Raw genomic sequence first — 19,635 nt, 5'->3', positions numbered from 1 at the left:
ACCATTTCATCATTCAGCCAAGTGCTTATTAAATGTGTAAAGCAGCATGGTGCAGTAGGAAGACCACTGGGTTTGGAGTTAGGTGACCCTGGTTTTGATCCTGACTATGCCATTTATTTTTTTGTGAGACTGTGGGCCAGTTGGTTCTCCTCTCAGTGCCTCAGCTTCCTCATTTGTAAAACATGGGTCTTGGATTAGGTCGGGGATGGGGAACCTGTGGCCTCGAGGCCACATGTGGTCTCAGGTTCCCCATTCCTGGAGCACGCAATTTTTAATATCCCCTCCATCTCAAACTCCACAAATCGATGGTTCTACTTTGTTTTCAACACCCAACCAAGCTATCCAGAAATAAGAAATGATCCCTGCTCTGAGTCCTTAAGAGCCAATTCAATTTAATCCAACAAATATTTGCATAGACACTGGTGATTCAAAGACAAAAGTGAACCCAATCCTTGTCCTCGGTTCCACCGAGAGAAGGAAAACAACATGGCCACAGATTCATAAATTTGTAAGACACAGGAGGCAGAAAAATGTATGCTCCTTGAGGGCAGGAGACATTTTCATTTTTGTTTCTCTCTCTCATCTCATCTCTTCCTCACCCTAGTCTTTGACACAAGGTGGAAAATTAATTACTAAAGACTGAGGAGGATCAGAGAAGCCTTGAGGAGAGCTAGTGATTTTGAGAAGTAGAATATAAGTTCTAGGAGGGCAGGCATAGGGGACCAGGGTCTATGAGGACTCTTCCATACACAAATCCCTGGCACACATTAATGCTTGTTGACTGATTGAAGAGGTGAAGATGTGAGAAGTGTGAGCATTTCCTGTATGAACATAACCCCTGCAAAGGCATGGAGGCAGCAAGAAAGCCAGCTCTTTTTTTTTAAGGTAAAGAAGGGAGGTATTTCTCATCTCTTCTTCTAGATCATACTTGATCATTACAATGACAACATTTAGGATTTTTGGTTGTCATTCTTTCCATTTGTGATACTACAATAACGTATATTGTTTTCCTTTGTTCTGCTTACTTAACTCTGCATCACTTCACATAACTCTCCCCATTTTGCTCTGAATTCTTTACACTCATCATTCCTTATATTGAAGTAATAATCCATTAAGTTCATGTCTAATTTATTTAGCCATTCCCTAGTAAATCTCCTTTGTTTCTAGCTCTTTGCTACCACAAAAAAGTGCTATGATGAATATGAGCTATGGGACCTTCTGACCTTTGGAGTTCCTGTGTTGAAGAATGCAGATATTTTACTCACTTTTTAGTATAGTTTCAAATTGCTTTTCAGAACATAGTATATGAGAAATGTGAAGTCAGTCTGGAAAGACAGATGAGAATCAATTATGAAGACCTTTTGTGGTGGGAGTAACACCCTAATACTGTCATACCCCCATCCCATCACACCTCACCTCTTAAATATAGACTGGCTTTTGTTAAAACAAATTGAAACTATACTCAGAATTTAATTTGCTCAATTTAAAGGCCATGTGACCCACAAGATGGTGGACTAAACATTTTTTTCCAAATCCCACTGATTCCAAATTCCCCCAGAGAGGAATTATACACCATTTAGAACACAGCTGAAACTAGAAGAAAAGAAAACCAGAAACCCAACAAGGTAGAAGCTTTATGAATTAATGTGAAAGAATGCTAAGCTTACTTGGTACCTCCCCCAATCAGCTTCCATGTTCAGATAGGGTCTTAAAAGTGACTCACAGGCTTGCGTGGCTTGGTTTTATTTTTTTGAGCTGGCAATTTTATGAGAAGTTAATTTAACAGGTCAACTTTCCTCCTCTCCCCCAAACTGGAGTTTCTTCTTGTTTCCATATTGTGTATGCATAATGACAAAAACAGCTACTAATAAAGCTGAACAGAACAGATTATTTCAAGAGAGTCTAGCTAAGAGCAGTTTTGACTTTTTTCTAAAGGCAAAATATAAACATATTAATTTATATATGTGTATGTATGTATATGTAAGTATAACTACATATATATATATCCACATCTATAGTGTATATGTCTACACACACACACACACACACACCATCACGATGGTTTTGACACACTAAATAAGTTCAAGTGAGATCTGACAACAAACAGGCCTAGCAACCATAAAATTGAGGTGAGCTGCTTCTGGAGCTCTCATTGCTCTGGCCATTGGTTGAGTCTTGAGGGAGAAACTTGCCTTATGCCAAGAAAAGGGACAGCAAAAAAAAGGGAAGCACTGCAGGGTCACATTGGAAGGGTTGTGTACAGAAACCACAGAAAAGTGGCATCCATTAGACATTGCTCTAAGCAGCCACCCCAGGGAGGACTTTGTCCTCCAGCAGCTCTAGACTGGCCCTAGCTCCACTGCTTATACGACTGACTTTGTGCTCAGTGTTCCATGTGTGGCACAGCAAGTGGCAGTTTCACCATCACCTCTGATTGTGAATGCAACCCCTCTTGGTGGCCTCCACCACATTGTTTATTAGCTTTTTGGTTCCCTCAGGAAAGGCTTCCCACTCAAATGCTCCAGTGAGTCTATCCAACATAATAAGTTTTTCCCGGGCCACAGTTTCTGTGTACTTTTTGTGGCTCTTAGCATCACAGTTGAAACCCATCCATCCAGCAGGTTTGCCAGAGGTCAATGTGGCTTGACCAGTCTTAGCATTCTCATCAAATCTGTCCACTTTGACGAAGTGGACAAATAGGCAAAGTGATATTTTTTTGACTGGGAAAGGCAAGGCAGTTAGGGTTAAGTGACTTGTCTAAGGTCACACAGCTAGTAAGTATCAAATGTCTGAGGCTGGATTTGAACTCAGGTCCTCCTGACTCCAGGGCTGGTGCTCTATCCACTGTGCCACCTACCTGCCCCACAAAGTGATGTTGACACCATTCCTCTCAGCCTTGGCCTTCAGGTCTTTGACAGTTGGCTTCCTTTCCATCAAAAAGAGAAGTTCTGATCTCTGCATTGTTGAGAACCTTGAGGAAGATGAAATCCATCCCCCCACCAACGATCATCTCGTTGATTTTATCTAATATACTGTTAATCAACTGGATTTTGTCCATAACTTTAGCTCCACCCAAGATGGACAGGAAGGGCCTCTCTGGGATCTCCAGGGTCTTGGCAAAATAAGTCAATTCATTTTTCATGAGGGAACCACATGAGGAAATCATATGAGGAAACCTAGGTTACCCCTAGGCTAGGGATCCCTAAGCCTATAAACAGTGCCTTTCTGGAGACTCTGTCCAGAGTCTCCAGAACCAAGAACCAGGAATAGGATTGACAAGGGGTCCAATGTAAGCAGCTACATCAGGCCAGAAGGAAAAGGTACTGAAACCTAACTGGAGCCAGGCCCAACATCCTAGAAGTTACTTAGGGCAGGTACAAAAAGTCCCCAACAGAGAGTAGTCCAGGTGTGGGGGTCTAACCACCATCAATCAATGAATAAATGAATCAAACATTAAATACCTACTGTATTCCAGGCACCATACTAGAGGCACAAAAAGAGGCAATAGATAGTCTGCTGTCAAGCTTACAATTTAATGGGGGAGACAACATGCAAACAAATTTATACAAAGCAAGCTATATACAGGATAAGTAGGAAAGAATTAATAGAAGGAAGACACTGGAATGAAGAGGGGTTGGGACTTAAAGGAAGTCAGGAAGGTAAACAGTTGGAGCAGAGAAGGAAGAGCACTCCAGGAATAGGGGATAGCCAGAAAGAATGCCCAGAGCTGAGAGATGGAGTGTCTTGTTCATGGAATATCCAGAAGGCCAGCATCATTGGATGGAGGAGTACATGGCAGAGGGTGAGGTGTCAGAAGAGGGGAATGGTAGGAGGGGAAAACAAATGGGAGGAGGGTAGTGGAGAGTCTGGAAGAGAGACTATGAGAAGAAGGTTGCATCAAAGTAGGATAAGCAAAACAGATTAAGAGACAAAATGCTGTCTTAAAAGAGAAAGAGGAACCAAAGAAAAATGTCTAATTAAAAAAAAAAAGCAATACAAGAGATACAAATGGAGGAAGACATAAACTTAACTCATAACTTTAGGTGTGAATGTATCTGACAATCCAGTAAAAGCAAAAAATGACAGTTTGGATAAGAAAATAAAACTCCACAATCTGTTGCTTATAAGAAACACATCTAAAAAACAAAGACATATATAGGATAAAAAATAAAAGGTTGGAACAAAATTGACTATACATTAGATATGTCCAAAAAGTGGGAATAGCAAAGATGCTATAAAGGCAAAAGTAAAAATTCATGATAAATACAGAAATAAACATGTAAATTACAATATGCTTAAAGAAACCACAGATATCCAATATCAATATCAAATTTAGATGATCCAAATAATCTAATATCTAATTTCCTAAAAAATTAACTACATTGTGAAATGGGACTTAATTGGTTCAGAGAAATTGAATCTCAGGCCATTGATGTAATTTATCCACAAATTGGGCATTGCATCAGTCAAACTGAGACCTGTTAAAGATCTTACCTGAAAAAGGCCAATGTCTCCCACTGCACCCAGAGCCATCTCTAGTTGTTCTCATGTATATCTTCCCATTGGACTCAGATGGTTCCGGAGGAGAAAGTGAGGATGGTGACTTTGCTCATCCCTCCCTCACTTAAATCCAATTTACTTGCATGTCATGGCATCACCTTCCAATGTCATGGTCCTCTTTGAGAAGGAAAGACAAAGAACTACTTTGGGGTGTGCCAGGCCTAGAGGCCTAAGGGCTACCCGAGTCTTACCTTACCTATCGCAGGTCTTCAGCTGGCCAAACCAGATAAACGTATGAGAGAAGAGACTTTCCAGAGTTGAACAAGGGTTAGGTTTTATTCAGGGTCTTGGTTATATGTGCAGGGGGAATTCTTCCTTAGGAGAGAGAAATCCTCTTCCCAAGGAGGCAAAGATCTTACAGTAAGAGAATGGAAGTGGAAGTGGGGAGAGAGGGGAGAGGGAAGAGCGAAGAGAGGAGAGAAGGAAGAGGGGCCTTCTGTCCTCTAAGGGCCCTTCTGTCCTCTAAGGGCCCCTCAGGGCTAAGAGCACCTTCAGGCTTTCCTCACCCTACTTAAGCTCTCTGGCCGCATAGTTTGCACCTGAATACCGTGCCTGTTAGACAACAATAGGTGTGCTCAGACCCGGGCCAATCTCGAGGGCGGGGATGCTCTCTCCCAGCACGTTTCCCATGGGAAGAGGCGGAAATGCATGAGATAGCCCGGTCTCACACCTCAATTCCCAGCTGTTCCCTGGGGGGCCTCATGAGAACTCTAAGGTTTAGAAGTCCTCACCTTTACCCGCCTGAGACTGTCCACATGGAACTGAGCTTACACCCCCAACATCTCCCCTTTTTTGTTTTGCGCAGAGCGCACATGGCCCTAGAGCAAATAGTGGCTGGAGGCTAAGTGGGTTAGGGAGGCCTTTAACATATGGGTACCCCACAACAAGAACTTCATTTACACAGAAATCTGCAGCTAGCACAACAACTGACAAAGAGAGGCATCCAACAAAACAAAGATGAAACTAAATGGCTGAATTACAACAAGAGGAAGTGCAATCACTAATTCCAAAGCATATTCTAAGAGAAGTAGCTCAGTGCTGGAGCCTTACACTTCACCACCCTCTCAATCATGCAAATGGACCTCAAGCCAAGCCTGTGGTGTTCAGGCGAAAAGTTGGTCACCCCCCCACCCCGTGTGTCCTGGGTCCGTGATATCAAAGTCCTCCTTCAGCCGCTGAAAGGAGAAGCCTAGATGGAGTGGGCAGCAATGTCAGTGGTTGAGATGAGTGCTGCTTCCTCTCTGGGCAGCAAGGTCAAAGCTGTCAGCAGCAGACTCAGGTGGTGCATGGTCCTTCTCCGGGGTCTCCGGGCTCGTCGCTTCCGGCGTCTCCGTCGTCTCCGACACTGGTTTCCACCTACGGATCCTTCTAATGGGAATCCACGCATCCCCTTTTCCTGTGGAGACACAAACATACCCTGGACCCCATATTAGTATCTTTTACGGACCTTGCCATTTCCCTGAGGCCATATCCTTTACCATGGCCCATGTGTCCTTATTTCCAGCCTGGGTATTACTTTCCTTGCGGGGTTGTTGTGGAATAGTCACAAAATGTCTCATAGCTGGAGTAGTATGTGAATTTTTTGAGACAGCTGTATCTGATTGTGTTAGGCTACCTCTTCCCCTTTTTTGTTTAGCGAGGATCGCCTTTATGGTGAAGTTGATAAGGATGCATACTGGCTGTTTACTTTGGTATTGCTGCCTGGGACTTACAAATGCTTGATTAACATCTGTAAGGAACCTGAATTTTACGGATTTTTTCTTTATAACAAACACAGGAGCATTCCAGGGTGCTAATTGCTCCTTAAACAATATTTGTAGTGCCTGAAGTTTTTCTGGAGTCAGGGGCCATTGCTCCACCCAAATCGGGGTGTCTGACTTCCAATTCAAGGGTGGGGACTCCAGTGCAACTGCAATGGCCCTTACTAAAAATTTGATAGCCTCATCCCCAGGCGGCTCATGATGTCTCTGCCGCAGATGTTAAAACTAAGTCCTGGAATCACCAACGGCCATACAGTCCCTTGGCGATCCTCTGCCTCCCACTTTACGGGGTGCATTGTCTCTAAGGTATTTTGGCACCCTCCTATTCCCCACACTGGTCTCTGGCTTTCTTTGAGCTTCCAGTGCCGGGGTACTGAGCGACCGCTAAGGCAGGTCCTATCCGCTCCAGTATCAAGGAGGCCAGTCATGGGAATTCCATTGAGCCAGATTGTACACTCAGGTCTATTCTGTCCTATTTCCTTTAGTAACTGGATTTGAACTTGATGAGGTTAAAGGTGAGGGGAACCCCAAAATACCGACGGTCCGGGTCGTGCTCGAATGAATTCGACTCAAGCCTTCTTAAAGCCAAAGAAAACAAAGTTTATTAAGGATTCACCTAATTGAGTTGCCTCTTAAGGAGCCTAAGCTTTTGTAACGCTTGTATTCACAAGCGGGCCAGACACAATCCCAGCTAGACAGTCTGAGCTGGATTGCATCTGAGCGCCTTCATGGAGGCAGGATGGAACTTAAATACAGAAAAGAGTATAGGAGGGATCTGGGGGTGGGGGGTCTGGTAGTCCAGGGTGATGGGAGGAGGGGTTTAGGAAGGGTCTTGAGGAGAGTCAACAAATATCAGACTTGGGGGCACCTAAGTGGGAAGCAGGTAGGGCAATCAAGGGATAACAGACAATGATCACAGATCTGTGTATGAAAGGCCAGATTCTGTGAGGAGATACAGGAAGAGATCAATTTGAGTATGAAAGGTCAGAGTCTGTGAGGAAATTCCAGGGGAGCTCAAGGAAGTTCCTAGAGTCTGAACCTCATCAAACTGAGTGCTTTAAGGGAAGGGCAATAGCTATGGGAAGCTGATTGTCTAATATGAGCTGGCTCAGCTACCACATTGGAGTATGGAAGTGCTGTGGTGCCAGTGGGATAAACTCCTGTATATATAACTACGGGTGCATGAGAGGGGTTCTGTAATATCAGGGATTCCTCCTGTATGGGGTCTCTCAGGGGAATCATAGTAAACTGATGAGCTGCAAGCTGGCACTTATCTAAGCTGTAAAGGTGTTGCATTCCTTCCTCTGGCCCCATAATCTCCTGTATTCTCCCTCCAAGGGGCCGTCCCGATTCTCTGCCAAAGGGTACACTTTCAGGGCCCTCAAGGGGCCCCTCACCCCGTTTCCCGACTTCCTACATTGTCTAGCTAGGTGACCTGGCTTTCCACATGAAAAGCAAGGGTCCTGGCCCCTCCCTGTACTTATTTCTTTTCTACACTCTTTCTTAAGGTGTCCCGGTTTTCCGCAGTGAAAACATTTCCTCTCCAGGGAGATGTTATTTAAGGCTGCGGCCAGGTACTTCCCTTGGACCTGTGCCAAGTACACCTGACTTCCTACCCTCTCACATCTCTGTATCATTTCTTCAACAGATGCATTCTTTGGCAGTCCCAGCATTGCCTTTTTGCAGTCATGATTACAATTCTGCCGCAGCAATGTCTTTAACACTATCTCTGTCCCTTGATTCTCCTCTCCCATGTCTCAACCCACTGCCTCCTGCAGCCTGGCCACAAAATTAGTAAATGGCTCAGTGTTTCCTTGCGTAATCCTAGTCATGGGAAACTCTCTCTCTTTCTTAGAGGCTATAACCTTCCAGGCGGCAATAGCCATTCCGGCAATCAAGACATAATCGGTGGCCGAGTACTGTAATTGATTTCCTGTAGCCTCAAACTGCCCTGTTCCTGTAAATTGCTGATAAGCCTGGGGGGCCTGAGCCCTTAGCCCACTGGTAGTGCTCTTCACCTTCTGAGAAAATTCTGACACCCAAATCACATTCTGCCCAGGGGTAAGGCAGGCTCTGGCTAAGCTCTTCCAGTCATTAGGAGTCAGAATGAACTGACCACTGAGAGTCTCAAGCATGGCTATGACAAAGGGTGAATTGGGGCCGTGCTTGGTACAAGCCTCTTTGAGAGTCGCTACTCTCTTCCACTCTATGGGTACGTGGCTCCTCCGAACCCCACCGGGGACACTGGGGTCCGCTATTTCTACCACAGGGAATGTCCCTACGTCTTCTCCATTCTCTATGGCCTTTCGTATTCCCTTTTCCAAACTGGACTGTGGCCCTGGACTGTCTGACCAATGGAGCGTGCTATAAGGAGGCGCAGAGGGAAGACACAGTGTATGTTCCCCTGCCTCTCCTTTCCCATCTGCTAGATGGAGTTCCGAACCTATTTTTTCTCTACACTCCTTAACTTTCTGCTTGCTAGGGTTCTCCCCTCCCCTCTCTCCACTTCCACTCTCATTCCAATCCCGCCCTGGTCTCTCCGGGCCTTCCAAAAGGCTTTTAATCACACCGAATATCAGGAAATCTAAATCCTCCAGCTCCCCGGGGCATTGTTGTTCATAAGCGGTCATTTGTTCTCCGACCGCTCCCCATCTTTCTCTTGATATTCCAGTCTGCTCGAGCTAGGGAGAGACCTTCCAAATCCTTTTACAAAATTCTTGGAGGTTGTTTAACTCTATAGTGACCCCCGCCTCCCTGCATTCCCTGTAAAGTATCTTAGCCCAGACCTCCTGTTCCTCTGGCTTTATTACTGGCAATTGATTCCCCATGCCTGCCCTTTTCCCATGGGTGTGGGAAGCTACTCACTCTTTCTCTCCTTCTGAATCTAAGATTTGGGACTCGCGTCTTTCACAGCCCCTTCCAGGTGTCCCAACCACCCAGGATATCTGCGCTTGTCCCTGTTTGGAATGCACCAACTGCCAGGCCTAGAGGCCTAAGGGCTACCCGAGTCTTACCTTACCTATCGCAGGTCTTCAGCTGGCCAAACCAGATAAACGTATGAGAGAAGAGACTTTCCAGAGTCGAACAAGGGTTAGGCTTTATTCAGGGTCTTGGTTACATGTGCAGGGGGAATTCTTCCTTAGGAGAGAGAAATCCTCTTCCCAAGGAGGCAAAGATCTTACAGTAAGAGAATGGAAGTGGAAGTGGGGAGAGAGGGGAGAGGGAAGAGCGAAGAGAGGAGAGAAGGAAGAGGGGCCTTCTGTCCTCTAAGGGCCCTTCTGTCCTCTAAGGGCCCCTCAGGGCTAAGAGCACCTTCAGGCTTTCCTCACCCTACTTAAGCTCTCTGGCCGCATAGTTTGCACCTGAATACCGTGCCTGTTAGACAACAATAGGTGTGCTCAGACCCGGGCCAATCTCGAGGGCGGGGATGCTCTCTCCCAGCACGTTTCCCATGGGAAGAGGCGGAAATGCATGAGATAGCCCGGTCTCACACCTCAATTCCCAGCTGTTCCCTGGGGGGCCTCATGAGAACTCTGAGGTTTAGAAGTTCTCACCTTTACCCGCCTGAGACTGTCCACATGGAACTGAGCTTACACCCCCAACAGAGGCGGAACAAAACAGCCAGGATGCGAAGGACCAAAGCTCCTCCCTCTGGTTTATGACCACAGATCAACCACAAGAATCACTCTGGTAAAATGTGTTCAACTGAATTTCAATACTTTATCTCTTACCCACTATCCCTTCCCAGTGTTAGCTAAGTGAACTTTATTTAAAAAAAAAAAACTATCAGATGAATTACAAGTGTCTAATTTCCTATTTGAAACCCAAATAATAAGATTAGGCTGAGTCAGACTTTGCTCATGATAACTCTAAATTCCAGAGGAATTTGTTTTCTACAGGCAATAATTGAGAAGACAGGCAATAATTGAGGTCCAGAAAAAACAATAGATAATTGTGTAAATATTAGTATATAAGTGTAGTTAATCACTACATTTTGGTAGTGTATACTAAATGTGCTATAGGAATTGAGAGGAGAGGGAAATCCTCGCACTGATAGTTAGGGAAAAGCTTATTTAAGTTAGGTCTGGAAGATCAGATAGTATTTAAATGAAGAGAGGGAAGGATATGAAGAAGGAATGAATGCAACCACAGTAAAGTGGAACAGCATGACCAAACACAAGTGTTTCTACTTTGAATCATGCCCTGACTCTGCAGTTTGATGAATTCTCATTATCTAAAGTTCAAGTTTTTTATTTTTTTGTTTTTATTTAAATTTCAGTAGTGTCTGACTCTTCATGGCCTCATTTGAGGTTTTCTTAGCAAAGAAAGATACTAGAGTGGTTTGCCATTTCCTTCTCCAGCTCACTTTATAGATGAAGAAACTGAGGCAACAGCGTTAAGTGAGTTGCCCAGAGTCACACGCTAGTATCTGAGTCTGGATTTGAACTCAGGGAGATGAGTCTTCTTGGTTCTAAGCCCTGTGCTGTCTCCACTGTGCCTTCACATTATTACCTTTTCATTTTTGCAAACTTCATGCCAACTCTTTTTTTTTAATACTTTGGGGACTCATCAGTTTCCATTTTAAGATCAACTTGGAAGTGGGGCAGCTAGGTGGGCAGTGGATGAAGCTGGGGCCCTGGAGTCAGAAGGACTTGAGTTCACATCTAACCTCAGATACTTACTAGCTGTGTGACCCTGGGCAAGTCACTTAACCCTGTTTGTCTCAGTTTTTTCATGTATGTAATGAGCTAGAGAAGGAAATGACAAACCACTCCAGTATCTTTGCCAAGAAAAACCCCAAACGGGATCACAAAGAATTGGACATTACTAATTGACTAAACAAGTTAGAAGGAGGTCTCCAGGGGATCCTTTGGGGACACAAGCTTGGCTCTGGAGGCCAATTAACCTGTTTTGTTTGCTTTACCAATGACTTGGATAAAGGTATAGATGGTGGGCTTATCCTACTTAGAGCTGACAAAAAAGCTAACAGAGATAACTTACCTAATAGATAACAGAATCATTTCTCAAAAAGATCTTGAGAGGCTAGAACTTTTCAAGAGCCAGGGCCAGATGTGCTAAGATGTGATTTAATAGGTTTGTGTAAAGACACTTGGATTCAAACATAAACTTCACAAGTACAAGATGGGGCTGGCATAGCTAGGAAGCAGGTAATCTGGAAAGAATTCTAAATGACAGATGAAACAGGGTTGCCATTGGGCTAGAACACGGGGTTGAATTTAAGAAGTTGAATAGTAATAGAGGTAAATGTAAAGTCAAATTGTTGGGTTCACAGAACAGATTTCACAAGTACAAGATGGAGAAACCACGGTTAGTCAGTTACTCTAAAAAATATCTAAGGGTTTTAGAAAGCTGCAAACTCAAAGAGGTTACAGGGTGATATCCCAGCCAAAAAAGCTTTTTCATTCTTGGGCTACATTAAGAGAGTCATAAGGAATGAATGGAGGAAAACAGCATTTATTAAGTGCTTCCTGTGTGCAAAGTGCTGTGGTAAATAGTGGAGATACACAAATAGAAAATTAAGACAAATTCCTGTACTTTAGCTGCCAGGCAGATGGAAACGCCCCATGGTCCTTGCTGTGTGTGGTTTGTCTTCTGTTCTCAAAGAGGATCATGACATCAGGAAGATGATGACAAGACCTGAAAATGATTTGGATTTGAATGAGGGAGGGCTGTGCAAAGTCACCAGCTTCACTTTCTCCTCCAGAGCCATCTGGGTCCAATGGCCAGATATAGATCAGGAAGACTGGAGATGGTCCAGGATGCAGTGGGAGACCTTGGCCTTAACCTTAAAGTAAGGTCTTTTTCCCAGGTCTCACTTTGAGTGAGGCAACATCCATTCAGTGAATAGACCTGTTTAAGAAATAAGTCAAAGGATGGCCCTTTTAATAAAAAAAAAAAATCAAAGAACAATAAAAAAGAATGTGACCATAAAACCTTACAATGGCAGGGAAGGCCAAGACATAAACTTAGGAGACAATAATGTGAATACAGCCAAAGACAGTTCTTATGTTACATACATTTATTTGCATTAAGCAAATCTGACTTTACATAAAGCATCTGAAAGAAATCTATATACCCCCAAAACACCAATGTTAACTTTACTGAAAGTACCGTGCTCTCCCTTTTCATTCCTGTATGTTAGCTTGGCACTCCACAGTCTCCCCTCCTCATTCCCCCAAAACTAGAAGAAAAAAAGCCCTCCAAGTGAAGGCAAAAGGACAGAGCTCTGCCAGATCAGGGTCTTGGCTTGAAACCTTTGGCACTGAGGGAAGAGACCCTTGTCTCACTTTGCCTACCTGCTCGCTTATCTGACCTGTGTGTCTTCTTCTTTCCTTCTCCTTCTGTGCTCAGGTGCTGTGTATCTGTACCTAGCCCCTGGGTGTCACCTGTCCTCTCCTCTATGTGTCTGTGTCCTCTTCACACACCCCCTCCCCCCCACACCATGTTCTTCCTTTGGTTCTAGCCAGACCCTGTGTGCCTCCTCCTGCTTTTGTCTCTCTGTCCCTGGCACCCCCACCCCCATGTCCTTGAATTGTGTTCTGGCCACTTGCTTATACTGCTCACAGTGCCCTTCCTGCCTCTCTCCCTTCCCCTCCTCTGGGAGTAAATTTGCATTATGTAAGAATAGGTTTACACAGAGGTCTGTGGAATGGTCCAACTTACTTTAAAGCTAAAATATTGTGCAGTCACAGTCAGGATCACACAAGATTTAGTGGCTTCCATGTGAAAGGAGTGGAGGGCTTGGAATATAATATTCCATTAGATAAAGGAGCTAGGATTGCAACCGGGAATAACTTTTCTAGCAAAAGTGAGTATATATATTTTTAGGGGAAAAAATAGACATTCAATGAAATAGATTTTTCAAGCATTCCTCATGAAAAGATCAAAGCTGAATGGAAATTCTGACATTCAAACACAAGATTCAAAAGAAGCACAAAAAGATAAACATGAAAATCATAAGGAACTCAACAAAGTTAAACTGTTTACATTCCTCTATGGGAGGATGATACATGTAACTCATTTTTAGGGCAGTTAGAAGAAGTCTACCTGGACAGATGGCATAAATGTGAGTTGATTATGTTGGGGTGATCTAAAAAAAAAATGAAAGAGAGATGCACAGGAAGAAGGGGGAAGGAAGAGACAGAATAGGGAAAATTTTCTCTCATAAAAGAGGCATGCAAGAAAGAACTTTGACAATGGAGGGCAAAATGGAAGGGTGGGGATGGCAGACAATGCTTGAACGTCCCTCATTGGAATTGGTTCAAAAAAAAGAAAAATACCTCTATACATTCAGTAGAGTATACAAATCTATCTTATCAAATAGGGAAATAGGAGGGGAAAGGGATAAGGGACATGGAGGAAGATGGGGACTGATAAAAGGGAGGAGACATTGAAAGAGACAGCAGTTAGGAATAAAACAGACATTGAAAGAGGAACAGGATAAAAGGAGAGAAAGAACAAAGAACTTAAGAAAATGGGAGAAGGGAAATAGACAGTAACCATAACTTTGAATGTGAAGGGGATGAGCTCATCCATAAAAGAGAAGCAGATAACAGAATGGATAAGAAATTAGAATCCAACAATATGCTGTTTTCCAAGAGACACACTTGAAACAGAAAGATACGCAGTTAAAACAACGAATTAGAGCAAAATCTAAGATGCTTCATCTGAAGTAAAAAAGTCAGCAATAGCAATCATGATCTGAGACAAAGCAAAAGCAAAAAAATAAGACATCATCAGAGAAACTATATTTTGCTAAAAGCTATCATATATAATGAAGTTATATAGAAAATTTTTGCAGTGTTTCTCTGCTTATATATTCTCAAATACATAGGGAACAGAGCCAAATTTATGAAAATAAGAGCCATTCCTCAACTGATAAATGGTCACAGGATATGAACAGGAAGTTTTTACAAGAAATCATAGCTATCTATAGTCATATAAGAAATGCCCTAAACTATTGTTGATTAGAAAAATGTAAATTTTTAAAAACTCTGAGGTACCGTCTCACACCTTTCAGAAATAACTCATGCTGGAGGGGATGGGGTAAAATAGACACACTAAAGCACTGCTGGTACAGTTGTGAGCTGGTCCAACCATTCTGGAGAACAATTTGGAACTACATTCAAAGAAGGGTTATCAAATTGTACATACCTTTTGGCTGAGCAATGCCACTACTCCATCTATACTACAAAGAGATCAAAGAGATCAAAGGAAAAGGACCTGAGTGAATCAGGTTAAGTGAAGACCCCTCAGGCATGAATTCCCCAAAACCCCGACCCTTTTAAGGATCCTTTGTCTCTGGGATGGATTTCCGTGCTTAGACTGTACACACCTGGATTCCCAGCCAATGGGAAGAGAGGCTAGTGGGCTTCCGCGTTAGGAATTGTATAATGTTGTACTCTGCTCTGCTGAGGTGCACTCCCTTGTTGACACCGCCCATGGCCTCACAGGAAGTGCCCCTTCTCATGAGATTGTAATAAATTCCTTTTTGTCTTCTACCCTGAGAAGCCTCTGAGTTTAATTTGAGTAAGGGTCACTGTATCCCACACAGACCTATATATCCAGAAATATTCATAGCAGTTCTTTTTGTGGTGACAAAGAACTAGAAATCAAGGGGATGCTCGTGAGTTGGGGAATGGCTGAACAAATTGTGGCATATGATTGTAATGGAGTTCTATTGTGTGATAAGAAAAAAGAGACAACAGAAGAAAATGGGAAGGGGGAAATACACAGTAACCAGTAAATGTGAATGTGAATTCAGGAGGATAGTTTCAGAAAAAAACTTGGGAAAATCTATATTAACTGATGCAAATGAAGAAAAACCGGGAGATCATTGTGCACAGTAACAATATTATTCAATGATCAAGACTGTGAAAGACTTGGCTACCCTGATCAATACAATGATCCAAAACAATTCTAAAGGACTCAGGATGAAAAAATGCTATTCACCTCGAGAGAGAGAAATAATGAACTCTGAGCACAAATTGGAACACAATGTCCTCACTTTTAAATTTTTTTATAATATAGCTAATGTTTTGCATGATTTCACATGTATAATTGATATATTGTTTACCTTCTCATTGTGTTGGGGAGGGTTGGGAGGAAGAGAATTTGGAACTCAAAATTTAAAAAGAAAAGAATGGTAAAAATAATTTTAAAAAAAGTTTTAAAAAGCGATTTCTTCACCACTCTGAGGTATGTGGTATACTATGACCACTGCTCTTTTCTGGATGAGATAAATTAGGAAAAAATGATTTGTCCATAATCACCTAGTGTCAGAAATATAATTTGAACCAAGATTTCCGCAACTCCAGCATTGACACCATCCACTATAACATGCGTTATTATAGAAGCTGAGTTTGGACCATAGGGAGAATTAACCAGTCACCAAATATTTATTAAAAACCTACAGCTTCCAGGCACTGAAGATATAAATACATTGGACATACAAGGACAAAGAATGAAACAATCCTTACTCCCAGGAAGCTTTCAATCTCATGGCAGGTAGCGAGAAGGGGAAGATAGGTACATTTATAAAAATATTAAGCACTGATATGAAGCAAATAAATAAAAATAATGGCACAGAAGTTAAATATGAGATAGTCTGGGAAAGAGGGCACTAGCAATTGCGGGGGGCAGAGGGGAATCAGGAAAGGATTCATACAGTTGTGGCTTATGCTACAACTTGAAGGAAACTGGGGATTCCAGGGAGGGAGAACATTCCAAGGATGGAGGGGTGGTGTGGTGCAGCCGATGTAAAAGCATGGAGCCTAGGGATGGAAGGTTCTTTGTAAGGAACAGAGAGAACACAGATTTGACCATGCTGTAGAATATGAAAGGGTAATTAATAGCTAAAGAGACTAGAAAGATAGGTTGGGGTCAGATTGCGAAGGATGGAGTTTATATTTTTATACTAAATGTTGACCACCAGTGATCATATCTTCACTTAAGAAAAACTACTTAGGTAGCAGTATGCACGCTGTACTTTGGTGGTAAAGCAACAAAACCAATTAGGAGGTTATTAACAACAGCTAGCATTTATATAGTTTTACAGTTTGCAAAGTACTTCATAGATATCTCATTTGATCTTCACAAAAACCTCAGGTGGTAGGTGCTATTATTATCCTCATTTTAAAGAAAAGGAAACTGAGGTAAAGAGGTTGTGATTTCTCCAACATTACAAAGTTAGTAATGAGGCTAGATTTGAACTCAGGTCTTCACTCCAGGTCCAGTGCTCTATTCACTGCACCAACTAACTGCTTTTGAAGTAAAAATATTAGCTGCTACAATAAACTAGGCAAGAGATGATGAAGGCCAGAACTAAAGGGATAGCCCCGAGCGGAGAGAAAGGGACATATGCAAGCTAGGCTGTGAAGGTAGAAACCGCAAGGTCTGGCAGCTGATTGGCAGAGGCATTGTCCCAGATAATGCTGAAGTTTTGAATGTGGGAGACAAGAATAATGGTGGTATCTGAGAAAAATACGGGTTTAGAAAAAAAGATGATTTCAATTTGGAGTATATCAAATTGAAGATGTCCATGGGACATCCCTTTCGAAACGTTGGATAGATGCTTAGTGGAGAAACTGGAGGTGCCCATTAATCCCATGGGAGCTGCTGAAATTATTGAGAGAATATAGAATAGAGTGGGAATTCTTAATCCATTTTTGCATCATGACCTTCTTTGGCAGTCTGGTGAAACCTATGGGATCTTTCCACAATGTTGTTAAATAATTAAAGGAAATGTTAAATTTCTTTGAAGTTAGGAAAAAATCAAAATAATTTTTTTTCCTATCCAAGCTCATGGGCCTCTTGAAATCTCTGTGGATTTCAGATTCAGAACCTGAGGTATACAGGGAGAAGAGGGCCTAGAACCTTGGAGAACAACCAGTTAAGAGACATGATATGAGAAGCCAGCAAAAGAGACTGAATGGCCACAGGTAGGAGAATCAGGAGAAATGGAATGAAAACCCAGAGGGAATGTCCTTGAGGAAAGGGTGGTTGGTCACCAGTATTAAATGTAGCATTTGAGAAAGATGAAGACTACAATGAGAGAGACCATTAGATTTACCAATTCTGAGGGTTCTTCTCATTTCCTCTTACTCTTAAAAGTCTCTTAAATCTGTTAACCAAAGCTGGAGCTCTTGGCAAATCATAGTAGCTAGTGAGCGTAGATGAGATTTGATCTCGGGCCTTCCTAACTTCCAGTCCAATGATCTTCCCATTACACCATTTTGCCTCAGGAAAAGAGGCAAGATGTTTAAAAAAATTAAAAAGCCCCTCTAGCATTCTAAATGACCCGACAAATATAACCAGAACAAATTATATCCTAGGTAGCCAAAAGCAACTAATGAAATGTGTTTCAGCAATTCCTCCTTTTGAACTTTGTGAACCAGAGTTAATAGGATCAAAGATTTCCAGCTGGAGGGGACCTTGGAGAACACCTAGTCCAACCCCATTTCCTTTCTTTTTAAAAATTTCAGGCAGGATTCCAGAATGTAACTAAATGGTTTGTGAACCCTAAAAATGAAGTAGTGATCATTACAAGCAAGTAGGAACTTAATAAGAAAATGTCATCCCAACTAACTTCATTTCCTTTTTTGACAGGGCTACTAGACTGGTAGATCAGAAGAATAATGCAGATACAATTGACTTTCACCATTATCTGACAAAAGTCTCTCAACTAAATTTGCCTTAAATGCCTAATCATCATTAGGCACTGTTGTCCCAGTTAAAAAGAAAAAAATGAACAGGCCTGTGCCCTCAAGAAATTTACATCCTCCTGAAGGGAAACAACATGCAGACAGGTACAAAGTAACTTCAGGCAGGACAGGGAAGGAAAAGCATTCACAACTGAGGAAATTAAGAAAGGTCTCCTCTAAGAGGTGGCTCTTGAGCCTTGAAGGGAGTTAGCCACCTCAAGAGGCAGAGGGGAAAAGGGAGAGCATTCCTTGAAATGGGCATAGTCTATACCAAGGGATGAGAGCAGAAGATGAAAATTTCTTCTATTGGGAAAATTAGGCCAGGCTGGCAGGAATGTAGTCTGTACAGGAGGTGAATTTGAAAACTGCCTGGAAAGCTAAGTTGGAGTCAGCTTGTGAAAGACTTTGAATACCACACAGGAAAATCTGCATCTTGTCCTTGAAGCAGCCTGATGTGCTGGAAAGGATGGATTTAGAGTAAGAGGGAACAGGTTCCCTTTCTGTTCTGACGTTCTGGGCCTATATTTTCAACATCTGCAAAATGAGGGTGATGGATTCCACGACCTTAGAGGTTTTCTCCAGATTTTCTTATAAGAAGCAGTGAGGAGGACAGGTAACTGTGGAAATGAAGTTCATCAGATGGGATAAATACCTGGAATAGCCTCAGAGAAACCATTAGGAATTTAAACAATAAACTTTCTTAACCTGGAGTTATTAACTTGGACTCTCCAGTTCAATGGCTTCAGTATTAGCTGAAGTAAGAGTTAAGACTATATCCAAAGAGACATCCCTGGTGATTAAGTTACTGATCAGGGAGAGGACTTTAGAAATTCTTATTATTAGGGTCAATATGTGATAGCCTAGAGCTCAATTCAAGTAAAAATGAAGTCATGGTGGTTGCTGAAATATCAAGTACTATGAAATGAGTGAAAACACTCAGGGGATTGGGAATTAAATTATGTGGCGTATTTTACAATATCCTTTTATGTGTGACCACAAAATTTAACAATTCAACTGTATAATTAATTACAATACTTTCTTGAAGAGGTTGAGTAGAATTTAATACATGATGTCTGACAATGACTTATTCAGAATCTTAGAAGAATTTTTGACGTACCAAACTATACTCTATAGGGTGATTATAATGGAAGTCAATGGGGAAACATTTGACATAAATTTCTTATGCATATTTTTCTGAAAAAATTGTCAAAACAATCTTCTTGAGCACCATAACCCAATCATCAAGTGCTAAGCTATGAGTTCTAAAAATTCCAGAGACTGTGATGCAAATTTCCTCTGGAACCACAAATTAAACTTTAATGAAATCTGTTAAAAAAATTTTTTTTAGAAGACACCCATGTCTTAAGACTATCAGTTATTTTATTTCAAGATGGTAGATTGGGTCAAAATTAAAATAAGATATAATTTGAGAACTTTTAGTAGTGTTCTAAACTTCATTAAAGTTTTTCAATTACATCAAAATATACAGCAGTTAAGCTGAAAGGTAACCTCTCAATAAAACAACTGTAACTCTCCTACTTTCAAATCTCATACTTCTAAGAAAGGTTTAGGCTCAGCCTTAGCAGGGATGG

General features: G+C 42.1%; 1 pseudogene; it reads right to left on the bottom strand.

Moving 5' to 3' along the window:
* Window positions 1-2,286: 2,286 nt before the first annotated feature.
* Window positions 2,287-8,930, bottom strand: LOC140523914 (phosphoglycerate kinase 1-like; annotated as a pseudogene).
* Between the last annotated feature and the right edge of the window lie 10,705 nt (window positions 8,931-19,635).

This window comes from Notamacropus eugenii, chromosome 2, assembly GCF_028372415.1.
Source record: "Notamacropus eugenii isolate mMacEug1 chromosome 2, mMacEug1.pri_v2, whole genome shotgun sequence".
NCBI classification, from domain to species: domain Eukaryota; kingdom Metazoa; phylum Chordata; class Mammalia; order Diprotodontia; family Macropodidae; genus Notamacropus; species Notamacropus eugenii.
This window is presented reverse-complemented; position numbering and strand designations above follow the sequence as displayed.